At 41.8% G+C, this 15,663-nt stretch overlaps 1 protein-coding gene and 1 long non-coding RNA gene across 6 annotated transcripts in view; one reads left to right on the top strand and one right to left on the bottom strand.

Moving 5' to 3' along the window:
- TGFBR2 (transforming growth factor beta receptor 2) overlaps nucleotides 1-15,663 on the top strand; it is a 110,621-nt gene that overhangs the window by 13,891 nt on the left and 81,067 nt on the right. The gene's annotated exons all lie outside the window — the stretch shown is intronic.
- LOC139075986 (uncharacterized) lies at nucleotides 415-13,059 on the bottom strand. Its single transcript, XR_011527113.1, has 2 exons — nucleotides 12,943-13,059; nucleotides 415-844 (listed from the first exon to the last, which is right to left on the bottom strand). It is a non-coding gene; the product is annotated as an uncharacterized lncRNA (long non-coding RNA).

Genomic DNA, 15,663 nt, shown 5'->3' with positions numbered 1-15,663 from the left:
ATTGAAAAACCAGTGCCAGGAAAACAGAAAAGAGAAGTGATTTGAATAACTTGACTCTCCTTGAGACTCTCAGGGGAAAGAACACCAGTGGGAAAAAAAGTCCAGTCTGATAACTTTGAAGGAAACATATTGGCTGTGTCTGGTTATAATAATTTTTTAATAATCCCTTATGTTAACAGTGTGCTTTATTATCTGTAAAACAGTTTCACTTGCATGTCATATTTAATTTTGGAAACAGCCCTCTGAGATGGGTATAATTATCCTCTTTTACAGATGATATGGAAATGGAAGCCCAGAAAGATGATGCCATCTGAGGCATTGTAAAGTATCACAAATCTGTCTTTTCATCATTCTACCATTTTTAGTCATTGTGTTCCCTCGCTGCTTAATTTCTAATTAAGCTAAGACAAAAACTGTGGTCTCATAAGGTTTTTTATTTTCGTAGGTAAGTTGTAGAAGAGGGGATGGAAGGGTTGGATCAGAAGGCTTGCTCTTTGCCTTGTAAATTAGAAGCCGCGATTAGGACTGGAGAATTCCCTCGTTCAAGATGCAGACCAGTCTTACTGGAGTTCAAACTAAGCCATGAGTCATTTTTCTTTTTCTCCTTTTCTTGTGGGGACAGTTTCCCTTTTAAACACCATGCGGTCTGCCCTCTTGAGGGTTATGTCACCATTGTCAGTAGACAAACGTTGCCGTTTATAAAAGACTATGGCAGTTGCCAGTCCTGTAGTTTTTCTCTTCCGCCATCGCCTCAAGGTCTTAACATAATCAGGGATATGGGCGTCTTTCTGTAGGAGGGGCTTGTCTTTGGCTTCCTTTTCCAGAGCTTCTTAAAGATGTATGTCTGAGTAAAGATAGAGAGACGAAAAAAAAATTGTTTTGACTGGCAGAACACAAGTAACACAGACATCTAACATTTAGTCAAATTACTTTTATATAAAAGAAGTTATACCTGGACGAATAGCAAAGCCTAATTGTATGACTGACATTTTCAAAGGATATTGTGAAGAGTGACCTCCAGTAGCAGAAACTGCCTTCATTTTCCAGCATACAAAGCTAGTTTATACCCCAGCTTTCCTGCAATTTGCTCTATATAAATGTTATTTTCCCCACAACATAAAAAGAGAAATTGAGTCATGTTGGCATCCTACTTAATTTTGGTTAAGGAAGCACATTAATCAGCTCTCACACTCTAATGTGGACTTCCTTCCCTTCTTTTCCACCATTATTCGTCAGGATGATTTTTCCAATGGTTTGGGACTGAGGAACATTCTGATCCTTCCTCCTCAGTGAAAATTTCCTAGAAAAGATGAGCTTCATTAAATAATGACTGGGTTCATGAATTTATGTTTTAATCGGAGAAATTTTCTTCAAACCATAAGGAGGTTTCGGTGTTAATTTTTTATGCACCTCCTTATTAAAAGGATTCCATAGTAAATCTCTGGAATAATACCTTTTATATAATTCTTTTAAAAAATTTAATTTTTACGTACTGCTTCCTGTTAAGGCAAGTGTAATTGTACCAAGAAAAATACTCAAATTTCTCACATTTCAGAAATCCTTCTTCCGAATTAGTATACAGATGGCGCTCAGTGTCTGTTTAGTGCAATAAAAAAGAAAAATATCGCAGAGAGTAGGAAGTGAAATTAAATTACAGGAATATGTTGGAACTTACAAGTTATCTTGTTTGTGATAGTATTTAGCGTTGTGATTTTCTGGAGGAAAAGCTTATCCACAACTGTTAACTGATCTAAGGAACTATTTACCTTCCTAACTTCTTTGCTAGATTATCTAAAAGGAGATACTCTTTCTCACGTTGCTCTCCTTGAACTCCCTATTCATTTTGCCTGCTGGGGTCAGAGCTCTTTGGAAACTCAGCTTCTCAGGAAACCTCTCCTCAGATCTTTCAAACAGATCTTCCTTCAAGCTATTGTCCCTTTGGTGATTGGCAAGGGATTTCCACCCTTTAAAAAGATAGGAACTTGTAAAATCCGTACTTAAAAATTAATCTAAAAATGATCTTCCAGGAAGAATTTGTACAATAGCAACCAAATGCCTTGGGGCCCGTTATGTTTATGATCCCAGCCCCATCCCAGAGCGTTATTAGAGTTTGAGTCACATAAGAAAATTGTTTGGGTTGGGCTTGACCCTACCTGTCCACATTTACAATAAGGTTGGGTTTGAATGTGGTTTGTACTTTTCCTTAGCAGCCGGGCGAGTCGACAAAACCTCCCTCATGGGCCTGGCCACCTCTGTCCAGAGCTGCCATGGCCCCTAGCTCTAACTCCTAAGTTTGTTGCTGTTCAGTTCTTCAATTCATATAGAATAAATCCTTTTCTGAACTGTATTTTTTTTCAACTCTGGCTCCACATTGGGATCATCTAGGGAGCTTTTAAAGCAATCCCAATGCCTGACCCAAAACCCTGGAAGTTCTGTTTCGTTCGGCCTGAGGTAGGGCCCTGGCATCAATATTGTTTTAAAAGATCCCCAGATGATTCTGATGTGGAGCGGAGGTTGAGAAACACGGATCCAGCCTAACCTAATAGGTTATAAAGGGGGAATTTGACCAGAGAGGTCAAGATACTTACTTGATGTCTCCCAGCAAAGAAGTACCATTTATTGGGTTCAAAACCTCCCATCTGCTGACTTTAAATCAAGTATGACAAATACAAGCAAAGTTTCGGAGTAGAGCTATGGAAGGATCAAAATCCTTTTAGTTCTGGAAACTCATCTCTGCAGAGTGGAATAAATACAAGTCCATCTAAAAGGTACCTCACAATAAAGGTGGTTAAAAATCAAGGCCACAGGAGGCACAGCACTGTGAGTTGGGTTGGAGGTGGGTAGTAAGGATGACTTGTTTTTAAAGCATTTTATTTTATTTTATTCTGTTTTTTTGAGGAAGATTAGCCCTGAGCTAACATCTGCTACCAATCCTCCTCTTTTTTGCTGAGGAAGACTGGCCCTGAGCTAACATCTGTGCCCATCTTCCTCTACTTTATATGTGAGACGCCTACCACAGCATGGCTTGACAAGCGGTGCCATGTCCGCACCAGGATCCGAACCGGTGAACCCGTGGCCGTCAAAGCAGAACATGTGAACTTAACTGCTGCGCCACTGGGCTGGCCCAAGGATGACTTTTACCAGAGAGGAAACAATTGACTTGGGTCTGAAAGGCTGGGTCCAACTCAATGGGGGCACCACTGTCCACTCGTTAGCCCCAGGGTCATACTTCTCCACTTGCTTCAAGGAAACAGGGAAAGCTGGGAAGATGCCTGGGAAGTCTGTCCACCAACCACACAGAGGAGGTTTGCCAGCTCTCCCAAGCTACAGCCAAAGTGGGCAGTTGGCATGCCAACTGCCTTGGGCCTCCTCATGGACACTGTCAGACACCGGATGTTTTTGGAGAAGCCAGTCTCTGAGTCCCTTCTCCCAATCACAGTAAACCTCACAGCTGATAGCAGAGGCACTGAACTCCTCTGGGAGTTCCTGGGAAGGCCATCTTGGGGATGATCTCCTTGGCCTTGAGCTGGTAGATCTTGTGGGGAGGTGGAAATGCTGGGCATGGGGAAGGCAGAATGAGTTAACAGATCCAAGGGTTTCTGATAAGGAGATTGTTCAACAGAAAGGTAATCAGATTATGAGGCCCTTAAATGCCAGGCTGTGCAGTTTAGGCCTACTTCTCTGAGCCACTGGCAAATTGTAAGTAGGGGAATGACATAATAAAACCATCGCAAGGCCAGGAGTTCATGATTTGAAGGTAGCAACTCTCTCTTCTTTTCCCATCACAACCTCCCTATGCATCAAGTCAGCACCTGGGCCCTTCTTGTTTCTGATCCCTCGGTGGGGCTAGGGTTCCATCATCAACACTTCATGATTTTTGAAAATCATAGTTCCTGCATTGCACTAGAAAAGATATGTGGGGAAGCTTTTTAGAGTCCCAGAACCTTCAGTATCCCCACCTCATCTTTAGGTTCCATCTACACCTCACTCCATGCTAAGTAGCCTGCTGACTCCTCTGGAATAAGGTGTGAAGAAACCAGACAAGGACGCAAATTCATTAATTCCAGAGAGTGCCTTCATTTGCCTGGGCCCCACTCATAGACATTTTCTTGACATGTTTGCACCTCAAGTATCTCAAAGATACACATTGTACTTTTGGAATTCTGAAGAATTTAGGGTTTCAATGGGTAGAGCCTCAGCGGAATACTTTTATTATGTCTAATGCCATTTTAACAGGCTTGAGAGTGGGGAGGTTGGCTTGCTTGAACGGCGTATATAAACCACAGCAAGGAATTCCCCAGAGTGGAGAGTTATTTGGGGAGCTTTTTACTTCATAATCTTTCTTACCATATTGGGCTAAGTTACGTCGCCATCTTAGAGAGCAACACTGTTTCAGTAACTTTCTGCAGTGGTGAGTGTAGTTTATATCTGAGCTGTCCAACATGGTAACCGTTAGTCACACATGGTTTGAAATGTGGCAGGTGCAACTAAGAAACTGAATTTTAAGTATTATTTTATTTTAATTAAGTTGAACGTCAATAATGGACAGAACAGTTATAGGGTATCCTTAAATTCCTGTTCTTCTCAAGTCCTCCAAAGAGGTAAATTCAGGTCATTTCTTAGCACCTATAATCATAGTAAAACGGATTAAATTCTTTGTCCTTTTCCACTCCTGTACTTTGGAATTCTGGGCTGTTTCTGTCCCAGTTACGTGATAGTCTAATGTTTATGAAAATCCTCCTTAGTACTACACAATAATTATAATTCTTTGTTGTAGGAGGATCCAGCCGGGCCTCTTTCATCATCTGTGTTTTTGGTTTTCATCTTGAAAGGGCTGCAAAAATCGCATTGTCTTGCCAGAGAAAAATATGCTTCAAGTCTATGGCCACGGAGGGGGAGGGATTATAAACCATTCAGGCTCCTCCTTCTGGGTGAAGAGAAGTTAAAGAGGCAGGTAGGAGTCACTGGGAGAAAACTTGCCCCGAGGGGGAGGAATGCTTTTTATTGGGTTTAGCTTTCATCACAAGAGTCCAGCGGAAGTGGCTTCCCTGAGGGCACTGGGATTTTCCCTTGTGAGTAAATTCTCCCCCCATTGGTCACCCCTCTGCTCTGTTCTTCTAGCAACTCCCCCTTATTTGGCATGCTGTGATTGAAACCCTCCAAAAAACCCTGAAAAGAAAAAGAGCTGGTATTTTTTCTGAAATGTTAATTTGCTCGCTTTAGGCTTATGCGGGCTTTGACTGGAACTTAATCTGTGTGCCTCAGCTCTGCATTATGTTGCCGTCATTGAAATGGGGCTTAATAAGAATTACTTGATCCCTTCGGAGTCAGACGAGCCTTACTGTTTTTGAAACAGTCTTTGATCTCAGGCACAGGGATTTGCGTCTTGAGAGGTTGTGCCAGCTGACTTGAGCCCTCACAGGTTTCAGCTTGTTGCAAACCTAGTTTGGTCCATTTTTCTCACTTCTGGGACCTTCTGCTGCTGCCACTCAGGGTTTATGGGTCTACTATGGAACCCTAGCCCTTGTCCCTAATTGTCTTCTGTCCCTGTCTTAGCAGTCACGCGACACACAGCCAATCGTTTATACAAAACACATTCCTTAAGAAGTTGGGGTGGAACTTTAATTACAAACGACATCCAAGCCGGTAGGCTAGTCAAGTCTCTTCCCAGGAGGACTTCTTTTCTGGCTCTGCGCTACTTCTCCCTGCATGTCCCTTGCAGCCTTTAATTTGAGATCTCCCTGGAACTGAGGAACCCAGGTCTTTTTGGATTTCTTTAGATCAGTGTTGTCCAACAGAACTTTCTGTGGTGACGAAAATTTTCTCTCTCTATCCTGGCCACGTGTGGCTGCTAAGTACTTTAAAATGGCTAGCGGGACTTGAAACGGAATATGTGATTTTATTTAGATTTAGTTAATTTAAATTTTAATTTAAAAAGCCCTGTGTGCTTCAGGCTGCTGTACTATGCCGTGCAGCTCCAGATTGTCCCCTGGACATCAGAACAGTGTGTCTTGAGAGAAACATCTTCTCTTGGCTGCTCCATGGTCCTCCACCTTCATGAACCAGCTCTTCCAGGAAAGGAACACATTTTGGCTTCTGAACTACCTTCTTTGTACTGCTAATTTTGACTGACTCAACCTTGAGCTTTTTATTTTTTTTAAACTGTTCACTGACTATTCACACCCTCTACGCCTGGGTTCAATAGATCTTTTTTTTCTATTGTCCTATTTCCTCTGTGAGCATATTTTTATACCTTGTCCAGCAACTGGAAATATGCATTGATTTTTTACAAATAACAGGAATTTATCAGAAGGGTAGAAGGTTTCTCTTGGAACCTGGGAAGGGATATGAGACTTGGCTTCGGAGGACAGAGGGAAATGGAAAACTGGAAAAAGTGTTTATTGAGTAGCAGGTAGTGTGCAAGAAGATTCTGGAGTAGAGCAGTGAGCTAAACAAAGTCCCTGTGTACAAGTTAGCAGATAGGATCTACCAATATGTTAGGGATGAAAAGTGCGGGGTAAGCGGCAGAGAGTGATGGTGAGTGTGTGTTATTTCAGACGAGGTTGTCACATCTCCATCTGAAGAAGGCAGATATCTGGGGTAAGAACATTCTAGTTGGAGGGAACAGCAAGTTCAAATGCCCCCAAACCAGAGTGTGCTTGTCATTCCTTCCTCTCCTTTCCACTCCCCCATGGTCTCTCATCTTTGCTTCTCTTCTTTTGCATTTATAGACACGTTTTTACACTGGACTCCACAAGAACTGGAGCTAGTCTGCAACACCATTGATGTTGGTAAAAAGATTAGACTGAGATGGATCAAAGACTGTGAAATGTAGTCCAAATGTACTTTCTTGGTCACCTCTGGGGCCATGTGGCATTTTACACGTCTCGGCTCTCACTCCAGCACTAGGTCAGTTTAACGAATAAGATTATTTGATTGGAGGGCAAATTGAAGGTGCAAAAGTTAACTGCATACAAGAGCTTGCCTAAAAAGTCCTGGGATCTAGAAAGTATCTAGTCAAAGGTAAATCACAACATTTCAACATATCGGTTACTTATTCCACCCTTATCCCCACCCTGAATGTTATTTCAGTATGCAAATGTGGCCTTTCCCCATGGATGGAAGGAGTGCATTGTATTCCAGCACTCTGCGAGAAGAACACACTTCAAGGTCTTTGAGTGTGTGGTTCTCATTTTCTGTATTAAAATAATGGCTGGAATCTATCTTGACTCTACCGCAGCCTGTTGACAATCTAGCAACGTCATGGTATAAATGCTCTTCTCTCGTCTCACCAACTTTAGTGGGATTCTTAGGGCTTGGAGGGGAGTTGACTTTTCACTCATCGGAGGGTAGCATCACCCAGATCGCGGCTACTTAACCTCATGCAGGGCCTTTTGCTATTTACTGCAAATAACAGTAAGGTCACGACAGCAATGAGTAATGCCCAGGAAAGGCAGAGATCCGCCTTACACTTTCTCATCCAACTGCACTGTGAGAAAACAAGCAAAGTTGCCCAGTTTAAGGGCAGATTCTCAGATTTCATTTCAAATTTCCTGCCCTTTGTTGTCAGTCCTTGAAGCCTTAACAATGCTTGAAACTTGTTTCTTTTTTATTTTATTTCCTCTGCTTGAAAAACATGGAGGGGGAGAATTCAAAGTGTTTGGTGTTATCTGAGAAAGTGAAGTGAATCTGAACGCGCCTTTTAGTCCTCTTGTGTCAACTAGTCAAGGGTCGTTTGGCTGCTGCTAGTCAATTAAAAACCTCCCCTAATTCTTTTAGAAATGGATCACTGTTTTAATATAACGCTGAATTTACGCTAGGAGTGGTTTCCACTTTCATTTCCTTAAAATTGACTATGTTTCTTTTCCTTAATTTGCATTTTGGGGAAAGTCAGTCTTGAATAGATGGCATAGTAGAAGGAGCTTGAGTTTGAATTTTGGCTTTTGATTCAACCAACTTTATTGAGCCCCTTTTGTGTGGCAGACCCTGGACTGAAGCTATGGTCATAGAACAGGACGGATGGTGGTCCCTGCCCTCGTGAAGCTTATGGCCAACCTCAGCAAGTTACTGAAACATTTGTCTCTTTTGTAAAATGGTCATACTACTACTAATCTTCCATAACCATTTGGCCCACATAATCAAGGCATTGATCAAGCAATAGGATGTTTTTACGCAATCACACCTTTTGTTATTATTACTTACCGTTCAAGCTGAGCCTCGAGAACATATGCAGAGAAAACATAGACCAGAAACATCAGGAACGTGCTGAAGGTTGTTGTTTTAAACTGTTACAGTAAATGGCTCTGCTCTAAATCAGAGTTTCCTCCACATCCCCCATAAAATTAGAGGAAATGCCTACAAGGGCAGGATGGAAAGTGGTCCTTTGTCACCTGACATAATTTTCCTTCCTTCCAACCTCGTGATGCACAAATGACACTGTGTTTTGTTCTTGCAAGACTGATCAGCTGCAGTGATCAGGTGTAAGTCTGTGAATGAGTGTTCAGGGGGGACGTGGTACTTACACAGCATACTAAGAAGTTGCAGAGAGTGAGTTTCTCAATTAGCAGAGAAAACAAACCAAAATGTAAATCACACTGCTTGATAGTCCTGAAGCCATTTTTCTTAAAAGCTGAAACACAGCATTTCGTTCTGTGTAATCAGGGCTGCCAGGCCTAAGCTGGGACATATTTGAATTTGAACTGTGAATATTTTCCAAAATGAAAAGACCTTAAAGATCATTGTGCTCGGCCCACTTATTTGACTAGTCAGAGGACAGATGCGAGAGTGGTTGGGTAATCGCCCCTGAACACGCCGCCAGCTCAGACAGTCCAGGGCCTTCTCTCCTGCAACCTTTTTCCACTCCCAGTGTGGTGAATTCTCCTCCAGCAGAAATCATATAGCAATATCACATGATTAATTTTTACATGAGTAAATGGCCTCAAGGAGAAGAGATGAAAGAATATTGCTTTCCATACATCTGAATGGCAAGAACCTTCTTAACTAGATGCTTAAAAATCTAGTAAAATTGTTGCTCAGATTCTTCTTCCATTCTCTCATCAGCTGTGAATCAAAGTGTGGTAGTTTTATTTCCTTGAGCAAGAGAGCCAAACATAACTTTATTCCAATATTTTAAAATTCTGTAATCTTAAGGCGCCTCATTGCCTCCCCATCTCTGCATGTCAAACTCACTAATTTTATTAACGTTTCCAAATTACACACTAAGCGTCTTAAAGCCAAAACAGATCAGCTCTCGCCTGTTGAATGTGCAAGAGTCAGCAGAGGATTTGAAAACTGAACTTGATCTTCAAGTTACTGTCTATTTGCCACACAGTAAGGTTATGAAGCTGGCTATGGATGATATTTTAAAACCGGATTATTTGGTTCTAGAAGGGTTGTTTAAAGATCCTAAGCACTCTTGAGGACTTCACTGTCACAATGATTGATTCCATTATATCTCTGAAAGCTTTGGAACATACTGATAACAAAAAGTTATTATATTTCAATTTGTCTATTCAGTAAATTTCCTGAAAGATGTTTTAGAAGTCATCAAACTGCTGCATTGTATTGATGGGTAGGAATAGATTTACCAAACTCTTAATTATCTTGTGGTGCCTTTCCTGTAATTTTCTTTTGTGAGAGAGAGTGTTGGATGCGATGTTACTTTCCTAACCAGAGAGTGCTTGTGTGGCACTTTTTATTGTCTGGACAATTTTCACATGGACTTCGAGAACATCTTCTCTTCATCTTGACCCCAGAGAGGACCATTTCGTAGCTCAAGAAACAGAGGTTCTGAGAAGTTAAGTGGCTTGCCCTTGGTCCCGCTGCTAATACTGGCAGAACCTGCACTCCCTCTCAGGTCTTTGACCGTAAAAACTCTTGGACATCACCAAGCTGCCCTTACTATATATGTCTCCTAAACTAAGTGACATAATTACAAAGAACCAGAGCTCTTTTCTAAGAAACTTAGCTGCTCCTCCTGCCCCTACATACTCCCCTCAACTCCTGTAGGCCACACTCAGTGTCTTTGCTTTCTTCTGGAATGGGTGGAAAACTCTGCTCTTAAACTTTTACAATGGGAATATCTATTCTATTGTTAGTATCAGGAAGGATGAGAGGTTACAGGTGACCTGTGGCTTTGTCTCTCATTAGCTCTCTCTCATTGACCTTGGATAAGATATTTCACATCTTTGACCCTTAATTTCTCATCAATAAAATGGTGATGACAGAAATACATGATTGCTGTGCTGAGTAAATGAAATAATCATCACAACCCTTAGTCCTCGACTATGCATTTGGTTTGCATTCAATAAATGGTGAGAATGGAAATAATAATTATTATCCCACACAAATCTGATTTCTAAAGTAGAAAACTTTTCTTTTTCTGGAACTGAAATGTGAGTATCCACATTAGAGAATCAAACGCATGTTAGAAAATATCCATATTAAGAGTCGAATCATGAATTTTTACATTCCAGTTAAACCTCCAGTATTGGAAGCGAGAATTGAATGGACACATTAAATAATCATTAATGGTAAAAATTCAGATGGCCCACAGCGGCCAGGCAGAGGGGTGGGAGACACAAGGGAGGGGCAGGGATGAGGCAAACGTGAAGCTCTTGGCATCACCTCAAGGGGCACCGCCCCTCGCCGCCAGCTGACTGTGGTCACGGGATGATGTAGGCCCACTGTTGCCAAATCTTTTTATTTCCCTAAGTGGAGTTAGAAATCTGGCTTTTCCTGTGAAATATCCTAATTTAAAACTTTGTTTCACATTTTAAAAAGAAAAGAATTTAGGCCAAACTGAACACACCCGTGGGCTGCCCCTGGCTCATGCACCCCCACGTAGCAATCTCTGCTGTAGCATCGCCCAGCCTGCTCTTCCAAGGTATTTGGTTGTCAGAAACCAAGCATCTCGGACCTCACCCTTGAAAGGACTGCCTCCTCCGACTGCAGTAGTATTTCTGGCCCTTTTCCAGAGCATGAATATAGGAATCTGCTTTGACTGCTATTTTCACATACTTAGTAAAACTGAAGTTGGAAAACCTTTCAGGCACCGGGCACGCACCGGGCACCAGGACTCTGCAGCACATTTTGGAAGGTGGGGGCTGGGGACAGCTCCGCAGAGAAATTTATAAATGAAAAGCCCAGTCTCACAGGAAATTGATATCCAAACCAAATTCCTTGCTTAGTTGAAGCAAATGGCTCATCGCCTATTTTTCTGACTCTCTAGTTGCTACCTTTTAAAAAATCGCTTCTTACCAGATTTTGTATTAGTTTTTGCATTAAAGCTGCCTCAGCACTTTGAGATAAAGTATTGTCTAAATCCTAAATGAATAACTTAATTGAAAAGCACGTCTTCCTGTACACCTTTTTCCACTTCCAAAGTTCGTTTTCATAACAATCAGTTTTGTACATGTTTTTCATTCCTTGCAAGAGCATAAGCATCTGGAGGAAAGGACCATGTCTTATACTGTCCAACCTTTCCACAAGGGTTTAATATGGAGGTGCTCACAGATCAGATAAATAATGCACATTTGTTTATGTCGGCTAATTTTTCTGGTATGCAACAAATTATTTTAGCTGAACTGGAATGTTACAACACTCCATAAATTGTGTGCTCATTATCTTGCCTCTATCAGACTATTTACCACTGTTGTTTTGACTGTCACCAAGAGAGTTAGTTAATCATCTTTTATTTTCAATAATCTCTGGGTTATTTCCCTTGTTGCTACAGCACACTGTCCAAGTCATTAACTGAGGGAGAATTCTTCCTCACTTACTGTTACTTTTTGTAAATACACTTAGTATTACTTTAAAGCACTTCCCTGCAGAAGCATCGTTGTTATGTTGACAATCCATGAAATAGTGCCACATTCTACTCCTTCACTCTACAGACTATCTTGTTTACACTGATGCGCTTAATTTTTTCAGCTAGTTTTCACTTTTCCAGAGCCCCAGCCCCTGCATGCTCCTGGTTTTTGCCTTCTTTGAACGTCTCTCGAGTTAGGATTTGCCAGCGAAACGCACTATTAAAATCAGCTTTCTCAAACATAATCTAAAATTGCCTAGTATGGACAGTGTTATTTGCTGCAATCTGGACGGTGGTGTTTCCTGCAAACTGCTCCCTCAGGACAGCTTTCAAAAGTATATTTGATCCACCAGATTCCTGTTAAAACGAAGGGAGGTGATGGAGAGAGCTAAAAGTTTTTCAGCTTTTTGAATAACGCAAAAGTGCTAGTATTCTGACATACTGCCTTTGGCAACAGCATAGGTATTTCCATCTGCAAGAATCATTTTAAATGTTTGGGTTTTGGCACCTGATATGTGACCTGATTCTGGGATATATATCCAAAAGAAAAAAGGCAAATTCAGCAAGTGTTGGGAGAACTCAACTGAACTTCATGCTTCAATGATCCAAGAAATTCAGGGATAAGCAGGAAAACTGAGTGTGCATATTTGGGAGTAATTTGGCATTTATTGGGCTGGGGAGTGTTAAGTAGGGAAGGAGTCAATTGAAACATCAGCTCAGTTATTGGATGCTTGTTACTAGAAAAAGGCAATGGCTTTCCCACTCAGCTACAGCTTGTTTTATTCTATATTTAGCTTCCTTAAAATTTCCTTGTGAATCAAGTTTTAAACATCCTAGTTTAAATTTACAGTCAAGTTTTCAATTTAAAGTACCCTATTGGATTAATCTCTTTGAAACATCCCTTAATGCCTTCATTTACTTGTTTGGTGAATATAGATTTATGTTTATGCAGTTTTCTTAAAGCAATCCATAGTGAACTATTAAAGCTCATTGAGCCAAAAGGCAACTGAAACCCAAACCCTCAAAGCTAAATTCCTTCAGTTGAGCAAGTCAAACAGGGACGAAATCTCACACACACACACACACACACACACACACACACCCCTCCTCTCAGTTCATTCATAATTACGTACATGATAGTGAGTTTAGGCTGGAGTTCTGTTGAGATGGTCTGCAACTGTCCAGATTCAGTGGTTTACTTCCAGCCTTTGACTTCTAAGTTTGCAAACGAGGGACTGAGTTTGTTCAGTTCATTTGCAGAAGAGAGTATTTCTGTCATGAGATTGGGTGGACCGAGTGTGGGATTCTGTTCTTGGCTGTTGTGCTTCTGCTGGGACTGTTCCTGCCTCCTCAACTCTCCTGGCGTAAATCTAGTTTTGGTGAAGCCAGTCCTGTGAGCCACACGCACACATTTGTCAAATAATTCTCTGCCTTTAGAGATCTGCCCTCTAGATTCTCTGGATCGCCCATTTTTTGGCTCAACCTCTCCTGGTCTGAGCTGTATAATCTACCCGGAATGCCTTTCTGTCCTTCCTCTGCCTCTCAAAACCACCCATCTTTTCAGGGTGGGCTCTTGCATGAAAGTGGGTACTCCAGCGTCAGCTGTCTCTCCTTTCCTGACCTCATGCTTGGTTTTCAAGGCTGCCAGTTCACACTTTGAGTAGGAAGGCTGTGGAGAACCCATTTGTTGACTGACCATTATTTCCAAGTAGGTTGCATTTGACAACTTTGCCTCTCAAACTAGAATGAAAGCCACAGTGAGCAGGGACCAACCTGATGTTTGTTTTAAATCTCTTACTGTGTGGAGGGTATCACAGACAGTTGATAAATCCTTAATTGCTAACCTTGTGGTAGGCAATTTCAATATGGAGAAACATCTATCTTTTCTTACTGGGTTTTTGACTAGAATGATTTTACTGCCATTTCAAACAGATTTTAGGGTATTAATTACATCATCTTTGGAAGGTTTTTAAAATATATATTAGAAAACATTTGCATGAAAAGAAGACTTGATGCCTTCAGGTCACTTATCTCTGTTTTATCCTGCCCACATTCTGGTCTCCTCTTAATGAAGTGATGGTTTCTCCAGCACTGATCCTGGTGCCCCAGAAACCATGTGGGACTGTCACTTGAAGGAAAGCCTCAGCTCTCCTGCTCTCAAGATACTATTATCTTGGGGAATGAGCATTCAAATACAACTTTAAAACTAAAAAAGAATTGCATTGTGTTAGAATTTCCAGTTATGTAATAGATGTTCAGAGAACGGAGTATTCCTAAAATATCTTTGACTTAATCACAGTGTGTTTTTTGTTTGTTTGTTTATAGGAATTGGCCAAAGTATTTGATTCACTTGGGAATGTCTTCCTTTCGTGAAGAGTTATGTGGGCACTCCTCGAAGGTTGCTTGACTTGTTACTTTGCTGTGGGTGGGAGGACGTGTGGGACAGGCCCATGGACTTGTCCCACCAGGTCTCAAGGGCCCTGCATGGAGCGCTTGTTGCCAGCATCCCAGCTCATGGCGGCTGTCTGCCAGATGGCTGCCTCAGTGTCTGCCTCTGAAATGCCAACTGCAATTAAAAGCCTTCCTTCAGAGCACAAGTCTTTCAGTTCTGGGTCCATATGGTGATCAGAGCCTCTGGGTCTGTGGTCGTTTGAGGCCAGGCTCAGGAGAGAAGCAGATGGAAAGAACTGTAAATGAGACATGCCTGTAATAAAGGTGAGGAATAGGTATTTGATTTTGCTATATCCAAAAGAAGTGGAGAAAGGGAAATAATGGCCAGTCAAAAACTGTGTTCTCCATAACCTTCCTGCGCTATAAACTGGCACCATCGCCATCACCTGGGAGCACAGTCCTGGTTCCTGTCTGTGGGGGTCAGTTCTAGGAGTACGTGGCTAGGCCATAGTGTCCAGTTCTTTAATCAAACACTGATCTAGGTGTTGCTGTGAAGGAACTTGGTCAATGTGATTAACAACTACAATCAGTTGACTTTAAAAAAAGGCGATTACCCTCGAGAATGTGAATGGGCCTCATCCCATCGGTTGGAAGGCCTTGGGAGCAAAAACTGAGGTTTCCTAGATAGGAAATTCTGCCTCAAAACTGTGACATCGATTCCTGCCTGAGTCTCCAGCCCGCCAGCCTGCCCTGTAAAGTTCAGACTTGCCAGCTCCACAATTGCCTGAGCCAATAGGCCACCCCACACCTGTGGGTTAAACATATTCGCAAGGGGTCCGTGTGCTTATTAACATCTGAGAAGCACTGCTCTGAGGCACAGTGAGTTCTCTTCGCCGGTTGTCATGGATTATTCCTGAGATGCTGCACTTAGTTGTCTCAATTTTAGTGGTCCTGGTATGAAATACATAGCACTAAGCAAGACATCCACAGGTGTTTGTGAAATAAATGTGTTCTTAATGGCCCTCCAACAAATGCCACAAAACAACAGGAGATAGATGCATGAATTCAATGATACATGCATCCATTTCAGCAAAGCATTTAGTAGTATTTGTGGAATCTTGAGATTTTGCCTAAGAGTTCAGCTAATAGGAGACACTCTTCCAAAGATGTGGACTAAGGATTCATATGCAAAATTCCTAATATGTATCTGGAAGAAGTCTGAACCTTATTACGCGGCTCATCTCTGATCTTGCGAGACAACAGGACAGTTCCAGAAATAGACCCAGTGGAGCATTTACTTAATTCATATTCTCCAGAACTGGAACCTCTGTGTGTAGGCAATGAGTTGGGGAACACGTGCCCTGAAATGAGGAAGGTGGTTTGACCTAGACTGAAGGGTTTGCTGTTACTCATGTGTCTGTTTGAAGAGAAGTGAAATATGATGGGCCACGTGATACTATCAT

The sequence above is a fragment of the Equus przewalskii genome, chromosome 15, assembly GCF_037783145.1.
Source record: "Equus przewalskii isolate Varuska chromosome 15, EquPr2, whole genome shotgun sequence".
In the NCBI taxonomy this organism is placed as follows: Eukaryota; Metazoa; Chordata; class Mammalia; order Perissodactyla; family Equidae; genus Equus; species Equus przewalskii.
This window is presented reverse-complemented; position numbering and strand designations above follow the sequence as displayed.